This window comes from Grammomys surdaster, unplaced genomic scaffold (assembly GCF_004785775.1).
Source record: "Grammomys surdaster isolate TR1022 unplaced genomic scaffold, NIH_TR_1.0 133, whole genome shotgun sequence".
NCBI lineage: Eukaryota > Metazoa > Chordata > Mammalia > Rodentia > Muridae > Grammomys > Grammomys surdaster.
In genome coordinates this window covers 3,097,629-3,108,617 of record NW_021604591.1, presented here as the reverse complement: position 1 = coordinate 3,108,617, position 10,989 = coordinate 3,097,629, and the positions used below count along the sequence as shown (strand labels likewise).

General features: G+C 47.6%; 1 pseudogene across 1 annotated transcript in view; it reads right to left on the bottom strand.

The window, feature by feature from the left end:
* Positions 1 to 3,789: 3,789 nt before the first annotated feature.
* The window catches only part of LOC114616980, a 9,265-nt pseudogene continuing 2,065 nt past the window's right edge, over positions 3,790 to 10,989 (bottom strand). The window contains exon 2 of the transcript XR_003710717.1: positions 3,790 to 3,945. The product of XR_003710717.1 is annotated as a 60S ribosomal protein L27 pseudogene (transcript). The remainder of the gene's footprint in view (positions 3,946 to 10,989) is intronic.

Here is a 10,989-nt window from a genome sequence, read left to right as displayed (position 1 = left end):
CATTGGTGGGGGCAGCCCGGCTGGTGCAGGAATAGAGCACTCCCCTTGAGGAAGCCTCCCCAGTCAGCCTGGCAGAACCACTCCCCTTCATTCCCCTTAATTCAAGTAGCTCCAGGCATCTCCCCACAGGAAGGAACTCAGGGCCAGAAGAAAAGGATTGGATACTTTCTCATGAAGAAAAAGAAGAGGGGGTGTTGAGTGGAGTGGAGGACAGGGACCCTGCTAGTCTGCCTTCTGCCTTTCTAGTGCTGCCCAGAGTCAGTCTACACATGACATACTGAAGACGACATGAGGTCTGTGAGGAAATCCTAAGTAGATAGGTCCAGTATTGACCCATTGAGACTGTACAGAGAGAGTTCCATGCTGTGTATCCAGCATGCTCCAGGACTGCTTGGTTTTTTCAGCCCCTCCTGCTAACACACACCACCCTCTTATAATGATGGTATTCTCTTAAACCCATTCTACAGCAAAAGAAGCTGAAGTACAGAGAAACTGGGTATGGTGACCAACCATAGTATTCTCAGGAAAGCAGACTTTCAGTGGTAAAACTATAAAAGTCATAAGCAAACTGGGACAGGATGGTTAACTTAGCCCCTAGTCTTCCTTCCATGCTCCTTAGCTTCTTCTTTTATTTTTATTTTTTATTTACTTTTATTTTTTATTTCATTTCTTTGACATACTCTTGTACCCCAGGCTGGCCTCAAATTCATTGTATAACTGTGTGTGACCTTGAACCCCTGATCCTCCAGCCTCCTGTGTGCTGGACTCACAGGAGTGCACCACCAGGCACAGTCATATTCTTTTTCTTTTAAAAATAATTTTAAGGATTTATTTACGCTATAGTCCTGAGTGTTTTGTCTTCGTGTATATGTGTGCACCATAGGAATGCCTGTGGAGATCAGAAGAGCATTGGATTACATGGAAATGGAGTTACAGACATTTGTAAGCTACCATGCAGGTACTGAGAACTGAACTCAGGTCGTCTGAAAGAACAGCAAGTGCTCTTAACAGCTAAATCATCTCTTCAGAACCTCTCCTCTTCTTCCTTCCCCTCCTCCTCTTCTTCCTCTTCTCTTCTTCCTCCCATTCTCCTCCTTCCCCTCTTCCTCTCTTCCTCCTCCTTTTCTTCCCTCCTCTTCCTCCTCTTCCTCTTCCTTTTACTTCATATAGAAAAAAAAAAAAGACAAAAAGACAGGTCTCACTGTATAGCCCTGGCTAGCTGCTAACTCACTTTGTAGGTAGATCAAACTGGCTTTGAACTCACAAAGATCCACCTCCTCTGACTGGTGCTGGGATGAGAAATTTGTACCACCATGCCTGGTCCAGTCACATGAATAACTACTGAAATAAATACAGTAATACAGTGCCTTGGAATGTCCTCTCTTCAAATATTACACACACACACACACACACACACACACACACGGTTTTCTGGAGTCTTCTTCCACATGTACACATACCACCATCTCTCTGCAACTCCTCAAAAGAAGCATACTCCTCCCTCACACCCCTCCCTCACACAGCTCTGCTCTCTTTCGCTTGCAGTTGCTGGGTCAGCACAGCCCATTCTGCCCACACATCATTCAGTCAGATGCACATGTATGTGCTGGGAGAGATCAGAATCAGGTACTCATCAAAAAGGGAGCAGGCCTGTTGCTGGGGTGTTGTGCCTGGATGTCCCTTTCCTTTCTTTCTAAGAAAGCATCTCCTGTTAGCATTAGCAGTGTGTCCTGCTTTAAAGCAACATGCAAAGCCCGTCCAGGTAGTGCACATCTGTGAGCACAGCACTTGGGAATAGAGATCTCAGTACAATTACAAGTGTGGAGCCGGCTCGGCTACACAGGTTCAAGTGAGTCAGGGACACAGAAAGGCCTTGCTTCTCTTCTGTGTGCTGACATGTATGCAAGTATACAACATACATAATGTGTATGCGCATTATGCATGTGAATGTGGAGGCCAAAGGTCAACAATGGTATTGTTCCTTGTTGTGGTTTTTTTGGTTTGGTTTGGTTTTTGTGGGGTTTTTAGATGGTTGTTGTTGCTGTTTTGGTTTGGTGTGGTTTTTAGATGGTTGTTGTTGTTGCTGTTTTGGTTTGGTTCGGTTTTGATACAGGATCTCTCACTGATGTGAGGCTCATTGTTCAGGCCAGTGAATCCCATGGACTCACCTGTCTTTGTCTCACAAGCACTAATACTACAAGCACAAACCACCATGCTTAACCTTTCAGAGTGGGTTCTCGGGTCAGATTCAGGTTCCTGTGCTTCCAAAGCCAGTGTCTCACTGATTGAGCTATCTCCTCAGCCTCCGTTTCCCTTTCCATTCTATTTATTCATTTTAAAAGATTTTATTTGTTTTTATTTATGTGTATGAGTGTCTGCCTGAATATATGTCAGTATACCATAGGCCTGCAGTGCCCAAAAAGGCCAAAAGAAGGTGTTAGAGATCCTGAAACTGGAGTTACAGACCATTGTGAGCCACTACGTAGAAACTGGGAACCAATCTCAGGTTTCCTGGAAGGACAGCCAGTGCTCTTAACCACAGAGCCATGTCTCCAGCCCCTCTCCATTCAATAATGATAATAATAATAATTAATAATAATAAACCACAATGCACACACATGCCTTTTCCATTACTGGCCTCAGCCTAGTCATTAGCATATGGAAACCTGATTGCAGATCAACTAGGTTGGCAGGAGGAAGCCAGATGCTCATCCAAGCCAAAGCACACAGTTAGGATGTCCCCACATGCAATCACCCTTATCTCAGGCAGGGTTACCGTTGCTTAGATGAGATATCATGACCAGAAGCAAGTTGGAGAGGAAAGGGTTTATTTGGCTTAGATTTCCACATTGTAGTCCATCATTGAAAGAAACCAGGAGAGGAACTCAAACAGGGCAGAAACCTGGAGGCAGGAGCTGATGCAGAGGGCATGGAAGGATGCTGCTTACTGGCTTGCTCCTCCTGGCTTGTTCAGCTTGCTTTGATATAGAACCCAGAACCGCCAGCTACCATGGGCTGGGCCTTCCCACATATATGACTAATTAAGAAAATGCCTTACAGCCAGATCTTATGGAGGCATTTTCCCAACTGAAGTTTCCTCCTTTCAAGTTACTCTAGCTTGTGTCTAGTTGACGTAAAATTAGCCATCACACCCACCTTGTCTTGATACTTCCTTCCCATCTAGACGAGAGGAGAGAGTTGGAAGGTATTCTCTTTCTACAGGGCTAGAAAGCTTCTACCTCAGCTACAGGATCATCACCCCTTCCCAGTACCACTTGCCTGCCTCTGCATCTGGGAAATTCCTATTTGCTCTTCAATACGCAGCTCAAATATCTCATGGGAATGAGTCTATAACCATGATCCCAACACCAGTACAGGATCTGGCAAAGTGAGATAAGGCATACGCCATTGTGCCTATGGGCTAGCTCCGGAAGCCATAATCCTGCCAGGTCGTGCCATCCTTTTGGAGAGATGGATCATTTACTCAAGCTTACCAAAAGGAATGTATTCTCTCTCCTACTGCAGGATAAAGGGGCTGAGAGAAGCCAGATGGACCTGCATATACTGACCCACGATGCTGGCAGCCTGCCAGGTCTGTGATAGCCATTTTATCCACGTGGAGACTATCTGTGCTGAGAAAACATTAATGAAAAGGCTAGTTGTAGGAAAGGCTGCTTGTGGATGTGGTCTGGGCCCTCAGGTTACAGTTCCCAGGCCTTCCTGTTCCAGCTGCCTCCCACACCTGACTCTTGCAGGAAGGATGACGTTTCTGTCTCTCCAACAACCACCTTAGGTTGAACTCCAGGGTTCATCTCTGCTGGCAGAGATCGTGGGTCCACAGGATTCAGACTCGCTGACTCCTGGCCCTCCCAGATGTGTCCAGGAGCGGATGTTCAGGTCCTCATTTCCAGAGTTTCCACCAGGCACCTGGGAGGGAGCTGCTGCCTTAGGACAAGGACACAGAGTGCTTCGGGAGACTGGAGTCCCCCAGCCTTCCTGCGTCTGCTCCTCACTGAACCTTTGCAGAGGTGACAGTTCACCTTGGCGAGGCCTGTATGTGGCCAGCTGAGTTCTTCATCATTCCAGCCTCTCTCCAGCAAAGGCAGCCACCTGGAGCTTCCGCAGCCCCACCCTCATCTGCCTGGAGTCTGCCGATCCTGTCCAGACCTCCAGACAAGCTGGCAACTGCTTTTTCTCCTGATTTCCGGTTTGCACCACAACCCATCGTCCTCACTGGGCCCTCTTGGCTACTTGTTCTGAAGCAATTTTGCTCTGAAGCAACTTTCCAGGAGCTTCTACCCCATGTGAGAGGCCCATGTCTGCTCACCCACAGCTTGGCCAGACCCCACAGTAGGCTGGAGGGAGACACTCAGAAGTCTGTACTGTGGATGCAAAAACACAGCTCTCACCTCAAAGGGGGGAAACAGATTTTATTCTGTGTCAAATATGAGTGACTACAGTTTAGGAGCAGAGGTTCAGACTACCCCTAGTACCATCACAGTCCAATGTGGAGACAGTTTTGTGAAATTTTTATGATAACACAAAACTATAAAAACACATCGGTGGAAACAGCAGGAAGGCAGGTCACAAAGAAACAGCAAAATCTCTGCTGTGAACAGACGCCATCTGATGACATTCTTAGACTTTGGATTTGTGGAAGCTAAGGGTGTGCTTTGCATTCTAGAAAGGAGTTCACCGGATAGTCACAGGATGTCAGGTCATAAACAGAGTTGGCCAATATATGACTACTAAGGAGGTTAAAGATAGCCCAAGATAATTTGGCTCCAGATCTGCAACATTCTGACTCTCCACAACTATGGACATTCTACCAACCTTATAGATTCTTTGACACAAGAGTTTCTTTGGGGTTTTTTGTTTTTTTTTTTTCTTTTTGTCACACCCCACCACCCCCAAGAAATCCAGTTTACACTGCACTGGAAAGTGTTACTATGTTCTTCTCACCTCTCTCATCACCAACCTCCTTGCACCCTCAGGGTGGGAGGCCAACGAGAGAGAAACAGGGACTGGATATGTGTGTATGTGTGTGTGTAGCATCTTGGGAGACTGCTTGTGTCTACTTGATTGTGTCTACTTGTCTACCTCTGTGGCCCAGGTGAAGGTGGAGCCTTCAGTTACTCTTTGAGAGCTTCTAGGTCAGCTGAGGAAGAGGGTGCTACAGAGGCTGACAGCCAAATGACAAACCTGGAGACATTCAGACATTTGTTCAGTCTCCCAGAAAAGCTCAGACACAGAGAGATCCCTATAGTGCACAGGGCAAAGGCCAAACAGTCTGCCTGAGTAGGTAAACTACCTGGGCAGTGCAAAGGTACATGGGACATGCTAATATCCAGAGGCTAGCAGGATGGTTCCAGCTTGGGCTAAATCAAACATAAATGTATGGGCCCACCCATAGATACAGGACCCAGACAGACACACAGCTGTGGGCCTCCCACCTAACATCCTCAGGACATCTAAGATATCCTTCTTGTTGCAGCAATACACTCTGAGCTGAAACATTCTCCTCAGGAGGAAAGCTCCTGAGACCGGAGAGCCTCTGTAGGAGGGTCTCAGGAACTAAGCAACTTGTGAGTCTCAGGAATTCCCTGAAACTGACCAGATGCACAGGCCTCTTCCTCTGCAAGGCTGTATAAAGCAGTAAGGCTTCTGGAGAGTCTCCAACCTGTAAAGCTGTCTGCAAGGCATGCAGAGTTCTAAAGCTCCATTTTGTGAGTTGTCACCCATACTGGGGTAACTTTCAGTCACTTATCTGCCTTCAGTTGACTGTATTCCTGAATTAGCCTTTCACCCATACACCCATGACCCCACTAAGCCCATTGGTACAAAGTTGGATTTTGGTGGTATCAGCACTTCAGTCAGTTGTTGTTTCCTGTCAGGGGTAAGTAAGTAGGTGTCTGTTCACATCTCCCCAAGAATAATGTCACACACTTCTTCAGTTGAAGGGAGGAGAGTTCCACTGGTTTGGCATGGTGACACGTTTTCCACAACAATGTCCCTTCGCTTTCTTTGTCATCACCCAACTTTCCTTAAAGCCAACTGAATAGGCCAACCTAGCTCTCTCCCTTGGGCTCTTTGTCTGGGACTATGTGTCTTGGGAGATGGAGTTCAAGGTTAGAAGCCAGCTTTCCATGACATGCTGAAGCTCAGGGTCCTTGAGTAAAGGAGGTGGTAGGGTGCAAAAGTCTGGACTGAGAGAGCCTGCCTTGTGTTCCTTCTGCCAAAGGGTATTATGCATCTCAATCCCCATGGGCATCCTTGTCTCTGGCCACAAAGAGGCAGCTTCAAGATTAGCCATAGGTTGGGGTTCCAAGGTCACACCTGGTTTTGAGGACTCTGATTCCTTCCCCTGGGCACTTGTGGGTACCAAGTACACTCAGCTGGAGTTGTACGGCTGAGCATACCCACCACAGACAATGCTAGCTGCTGTCTGTGTAAGCCCTGTGTACCCAGCTGTGTGGTTGGGCTAAGGGAAAGGGCCAGAGCTGGAACTCAAATTGGGGCTGGGAAAGGAGGTCCATACTGAAGGCTGTGCTCCGGTCACTCCAGCTCCAGTTCCATCCTTTCAATCCTGCCCAGCTCCTCTCACTCTGGCCCTGGTCATTGCCCTGCCTGCCACTCTCCTCCTTCAAACCAACTGGCTGCCACCTCACTTCCACTCATCTCTCCCTCAGAAAGGCCCACCCTGAGGACAGCAGCTAAGGAGCGAGCTGTACCTGCCTCCAGATCTACCTTTTCACAGTAGAGAGTACACAGTAGAGAGTACACAGTAGACGCCTAATCATTTCCCACCTATCCCCCTGACTTCCAGCTCTACAAGGACAAGGATTGGACTGTTTCATCCTAGGGTTCCGGGTGTACACAGCAGGTACACACTGGATGTGCTAACTGGATACACAAAGGCATGGCCAGGTCACAGGCATGCAAACCTTCAGTGACAAGCATGTGCACAAACACACATCCAACAACATGCTGGCACATGCATTTGTGAGTGGAGGCATGCCTATTCGTAAGTCTGTCTGGCTTGCACCTCACCCCCACCAGAGCCCAGTGGGAGTGTTATCACCCATGGCCCTCCATCTAGGCAGCTGGGCTCCACTCAGCCTCCTGGTGCTAACTCGGCCTGACACCTAGCTGCACAAGGGGGCCTCCTGTGGAAGCTGTGGCAAGCCTGCCACCATGGTGGTGACTGCTAATTGGCTCTGTGTTGGGCCCTGGGTCACAGCTCGGTCAGCCGTGGCTGATACTTTCTTCCCACTTGTCTCAGGAAAGGCACTGCTGTCCCTTCTACTTAGGCCTCAGCCAGTCACTGAACCGCACATGCTTGGCCGCATGGGACAGACTAGGCAATCCACTCACCCCTACCCCCACCACACACACTCCATCTTGAGAGGCAGAAGAGAAAACTCAGCACACAGTACTGGCTTTGGATGGGCACTGGCATCACATTGGGAAGGGCCCAAGCCTGGGCACCAGTGCATAAGCTAACCCAGGGCCTGGAAAACCACTTGTAGAGGATGATTCTCCTGAGTTCTGGTGTCTCTTCAGCATTTCTCTAAAGAACACATCCCACCCAGGGAGAGGGAAGAGAGGGCAGGAGCCTGGACTATCAGAAGAGGAAATGCTTAGACTCAGTAGCCCAGTCTCTAAACCTGATGCTTTTATGTCTTCTGAGCCCTGTCTCCAGGGACTTTCAGTGGATTGACTTCAGAGTAGAAACAGCTGTGTCCCATGCCCTCCCATCTCTGAGATCTTAGAGCTCCCAGGAAAGGGAAGTGGCTTTTCCTCAGCCAGGGCTGGGATCCTCTGTGGATGCTGACTGCCTTTCTTTCCAGATGGTTTTCAGGTGTACATTACCTGGGCCACAGGAGATATCAAGGCCTGGAGACATGGTAGAGGGGTCTCCCTACTCCCACTTTTCAAACCTCAAGAGCCCAGTGTGTACCCTTGCAGAGTTTGTCAGAGCCCAATCTTTTTTGGTTTTCCTTTTTTATGGTTTTGTTTTGTGGGAGTGTCTTTATGGTTATTTTTTTTCTTTTTTTTTTAAACTTTATTTATTTATTTGTTTATTTATTTATTATAAGTACACTGTAGCTGCCTTCAGACACCCCACAAGAGGGCATCAGATCTCATTGCAGATGGTTGTGAGCCACCATGTGGTTGCTGGGATTTGAACTCATGACCTCTGGAAGAGCAGTCAGTCCTCTTAACCACTGAGCCATCTCACCAGCCCGTCTTTATGGTTATTTATATTTGTTTTTTATGGTTTTGTTTTGTGGGAGTGTCTTTACGGTTATTTATATTTGTTTTTTATGGTTTTGTTTTGTGGGAGTGTCTTTATGGTTATTTATATTTGTTTGCATTGGGGCAAGATGTCATTATGTAGTCCTGGCTGGCATGGAACTGACGGATACCTGCTTGACTTTGCATCTGCTTTGACTTTAATGTTGGGACTAAACATCTTGCTTCTTCATGGGTTTTGAAACCAGGTCTCACTATATAGCCCAGGTTAGCCTCAAACTCTTCATACTTCTGCCTTTGTCCCCAGAAGGCTGGGATTATAGGCATATACAACTATGGCCACCAGAGTCCAAACCTTTTAAGTGTCTAAATTTCTTTTCTTATTTGAGACTAGAATAAATAGCACCCAGTCTCCAATCCCACCTCCTCCAGGAAGTCTTGCCCATCTTGCAGCCCTTGCTGTTCCTGCCACATCTGCTCTCACAAGGAGCCTGCAGTCAGGGCAGACGTGGGCTATAGCACGCCTCTCCTGCCTTTCTGTCCCTAGTGTCCTAACCAGGAGTATAGATGAGTGGATCTTAACATACACAAACAAAAACAACAACAACAAATCACCTTGGACCAACTACTCAGTGATTTCCCTTTATATTCGATGGGAAAGTACACAGGAGGCAGTCCAAGCCTGGGGGTGTAGTGCAACTGGTAGAGTGCTTTTCCTTGAATGCATGGATCCCTGGGTTCCTAGCCCCACGTGAACAAGGTGTAGTGGCAGACCTTGTAATCCCAGCATTTGGGGATACATGAAGGGTAGGAGTTAAAGATCATCCATAGCTACGAGGCAGCAAGTCGGAGGTCAGTCTGGAATATACGAGACCCTGTCCTCAAAATAAAAATAAAATGCAAGGCCAGGTAACATGGCTCTGGGTCTGGAGAGCTGAAAGTCACCGTGAAGCCAGAGCAGGCTGTGGCAGGAGACAGGATCTAGAGGAAGAAGTGGAAGGGGTCTAGCCTCGTATCCCCTGTGCAGGCCCACCTTTGTCCATTTTCCTCAGGCCCTGGGTCTCCAACAATCATCTTCTTGTCCAGAATGGCTCCCCAGCAGCTGACAGTTCAGCCAAAATCAAACAGAAAGAAACAAACGGAGAGGTCCTGACGTGGGGCCTCACTGTGTGGTGGTCAGGTAGTTGAGACATTCACTGCCTTTGGTTCTGTTTTTATAACAGTGATGGAGTGATCAGCTGCCTTACACTCCAGCCTACCCCCTGAGGCATTGTACTCCTCAACTGTGAGCCAAAATAGGCCTGTTCTTCCTCATGTGTTCCAGTCTGTCCTCCAGGAATCAACCCTACCTTCCTTTATTTTCTAGCTACCAGGTAGACACCTACCGCCAGGGCTGCCCACCTCTTTGACTATGGTAATGGAAGGGCTGTGCTCCAGGCCCTCTTTCCTCTACCCCCAATAGCAGAGGGACAGCATGAGCCTAACCTGGAACTCTTCCTGTGACTCCTGTTCTCTGTTCCGCCTCCTAATTTCCTTGCTTATCTTTTGCCTTTACGTGTCCCCTTGCTTCAAGCTCCTTCCTCCCATATGTCCTGCTATGGATCCTACTGGACTTTTCTAGAGTACAGAGCTGGGACCACACTTATACTGGAAACCTTCACAGTGAGATCCCAATGAGGCCTCCAGGGCCTCATGTCCAGCTGTTTCCTTGGTTCACAGTTTTGTCTTCTATTTCCCCCTCCCACATCTTGTATTAGTCTGAAACCCATCGTGATCATGGAACTCGTTCACCTCCTCCTTTAGCATTTACCATGGCTCTTGTCATGGCACTGTCCTCCAGTCTCTTGGCATTTCCAAACCCACTGCAGTGTCCAGTAGTGAGGTCAACACTGGAAACAGAACTGTATAACAACAGATGTGACCACACCCCACAAACTAGATCAGTGTAATCTGCTAAGGAAGGACCCTGGGGCAGGAGTCCTCTGCTCCCTTGCTATGAGTGAATTTGGCATTCGAGGTATTTTCCACTGTCCCTCTTCCCACCTTCCCTCATCCTGCCTCTTCTGCAGTGAAGGCCTCCCTAGGGGTCACAGGGACAGAGGAGAGAAGCCAACTGCTGTGGCTTGCAGATCCTTTCCAGAATGTTACCAATCTTGTGAGCATCACGGGAACAGCTGTTGAGATGTTGCAAGCCGAGGTCAGAAGGGCATTAGACCTTTACAAAGGCACTTCCAAGCAAGCAAACACCTTCTGCCACAGCATCTTTACTGCCTCAGCCTTGTGACCACTCACATCCATAACAAGTTCCTAGCGTTTATGTGAGCTGAGGCTAATTGCTTTGATTTCACAGCTCAATTTTCCTCCTTGTAATATGTCTAGAATCTCTTGTAATTTCTCAGTTTTTAGTATGATAAACAAAGGTACAAAAGAAGCACTAAAGAATTGTGAGCATGGACTGGGGAAGTAGCTTTGTGGCACAACACTTGTCTAGCATACACAAAGCTCTAGGTTTAGACCCCAGTACCACCAACAAAACAAAACCACGAAAGAATTAAGTGCAATGGGGAGTGTTCTTATCAGTCTTTTAGTCAATGTACTATTTTAAGTTAATATAGCTAGTATGTGTTTCATAAAAACGGGCAACACAGCAACTTGGAACCATCTGGTCAGGATGGTCAGGAGACCTAGAACAGCTACTGTAACATAACATAAATCTAACATAAATCACAAAGA